We start from the raw sequence: 2,500 nt of genomic DNA, 5'->3' as shown, positions 1-2,500 counted from the left end.
TACTAACACCTTAATCCGGGTACGGAAGTCTTCACAATTCAAAATAGACTTGTTCAGCTTCCAGTACCCGGGTCCCTGTCTATGACACTTATCTAATTGCACCCTACAAGTCACAAAATTGTGATCCGTGTAAGGCACAATGTGAAACTGTGGACAACTAAACGTATCCTTATCTCTTTTCCTAACGAATATCCTATCTATATACGATCTGCGTGAGCCGTCGTTGTTACTCCACGTCCACTGTGGAACGCTCGGCTCATCCAGTCGATAACGGTCTACTAGATTAAAGCTCTCTAGTAGACTCTTGAGGCTAGGGTTCCCCTTCCTATTGGCTGAGCCAACACTGTCGACCCGCGCTTCGAGGACAGTGTTAAAGTCGTCGTTTTCGACGTCACTAAAAAGTGCTCCAGATTCCGAAAAAAACCCCCCTGCCTATTCTCATTCGGAGCGTAGACAGCTACCAATCAGAAGGACTGTTTACTTACGTGAGTTACATCCAGAACGACCAGCCTGCCTTCTAGGTCCAGAAAGACAGTACTTAACAGCAAGTCCAAGCTCTTCCTGATAAGGACTGCCATGTCCCTTCCTCTTCCTCGGCTAGGAGAAATAAATTTCTCGAAACCATTTAGAAGAGGCGAGAACGCTTGGGCCCCGTTCATCTTGGACTCGGTTACAATAGCTACGTCCACTCCGTGTGTCGTGAGGTCGTTCAGGAGATAAATTTGTTTCCATTTCGACCCCGTTCCACGCACATTCACACAACCCAGCTTTGCCATTGTCGGAGAGAGAGAAAAAAGAACTTACGGTTGGGACAGGGAGCATGACAGTTTAAATCTGCATGCTTCCCCTTCTTCCTCCCTTGTGGTCGTAGCTGCAGGGCTCTTAACCGGTGTTGCCATCGGGCTCTGGGTAGGTGTGGTTGCCGGGGTTATAGTAAGTTTACCCTCCAGTATTTCGTTAGTAACGTCTCTGATAAGGTTATTTTTTAAATGTTCTTGGAGTGTTTGACTTAGTGTCTGCAGACTTACTGAATAATTTCAGTTTTGAAATTTTAAAATACTTGAACACTCTATCATTTTTCTCGTCGAATGCTACAACCTTTTCATTTTTTTTAATCAATTTTTTCCAATCTTGTTTTATGGGGAGGGGCTTGGCGAACTGTGTTCCAATGAATATAGTGCCGTGGGGGTAGGGCTGGGGAATTTTTTTTGTATGTATCTCTGCGGTGTTTGCTGATTTTTTCTTTGTTTGGGGAGGGGAGTCCAGGGTATTTTCTTTTTTTCTTTTGTGTGTCACCTGAGTAAATTCCATTTGTTCATTTTTATCTTCCGTTTCGATTCCCTTCCTTGTCGCAGTCTTGGGGTCTTTTTCTGTGTTTGAAGCACTTTGAGGAGGGGCTTCGCTGTTTTTCTTTTTTTTATGCAGTTCGAGCGGACGTGATCCTTTTCACCACATTTGAAACACCTAGGTCTGCGCCCCTCCACTGACACTCTCATTGTAATTCCCTCCTCAATAAATACCCTATCGGGTAAGTTTTCTAGCACATTATTTTCTGCTTGAACGAGGAGTTTGAGCGCTTGTCCCTTCCAGTTTACCTTTTCATCTGCAGAATTGAGACTTTCTGCTCTACGTCGTGCAGAACCGCCGCTGCTACCCACATTATATCATATCCTCTTGGAATGTCTTCCACATATAGTTTCGCAGTTCTTTTTCCCATATATGTAGGTAGTAACATGATGTCCTCACTTTTTAAGGTCATCGATGAAATCTCTCTTGCCACATCAGCCGAGTCGAAATGTGCTTCAACGGTAGCGCTGCGGGCACCTCGACCGACGTAGCGAATTTTGCTCCACACCGGGGACAAACACTTCTCTACTATTTCGTTCTTCACGTCCATTATTTTTTTCTCTTTGTTACTGTAAACCTTGTATACGACTGTCTTAGCCTTTATTTCCTGTAATATCGCTTGCGGCGGTACCAGTTTAATTTCGTTGCCTTCCTTTTCTACCAAGTTCCGGTATTCGAACAACTGTTCTATTTTAAATTCTACTTCCGTTATGGTTCCGCCCACTGCGGCCGAAAAAGACTGTTTTTTAACCTCGATATCCTTCTGTTCGCCTTTTCCCATCACGGGAAAGTCGCTCCTCGACGCCAAGTCGAACTCCATTTCTCAAATTATGAGAACCAATTTTTCAATAAAAAAAAAAATTACCCTGAAGGTAATAACAATGTTTATACATAGAATTTTCAGACCCGTAGGGCGAAAATTACTGTCACACAACGGACAACTGTTCAATTCACGAGCAAACACAAACAACGACGAACAAAAAACGAACTCACTCAACAAAATAGGCAGCTAACTTCTCAATACGCAGATGAAAGAGGGGTCCCTAGACGAGTCAAAACACCGGTTTTCGATGAAAGGAGTTCCCAATGCAAATATTAATATCCTTTTTCCAGTAACTATTCGTCACTGATCTTGAAAATGTGTATACAAGCA

The 2,500-nt window shown here is 43.4% G+C and overlaps 1 protein-coding gene across 1 annotated transcript in view; it reads left to right on the top strand.

Moving 5' to 3' along the window:
* LOC115232389 overlaps positions 1-2,500 on the top strand; it is a 74,585-nt gene that overhangs the window by 15,016 nt on the left and 57,069 nt on the right. The gene's annotated exons all lie outside the window — the stretch shown is intronic.

Source organism: Octopus sinensis, linkage group LG2, assembly GCF_006345805.1.
Source record: "Octopus sinensis linkage group LG2, ASM634580v1, whole genome shotgun sequence".
In the NCBI taxonomy this organism is placed as follows: Eukaryota; Metazoa; Mollusca; class Cephalopoda; order Octopoda; family Octopodidae; genus Octopus; species Octopus sinensis.
This window is presented reverse-complemented; position numbering and strand designations above follow the sequence as displayed.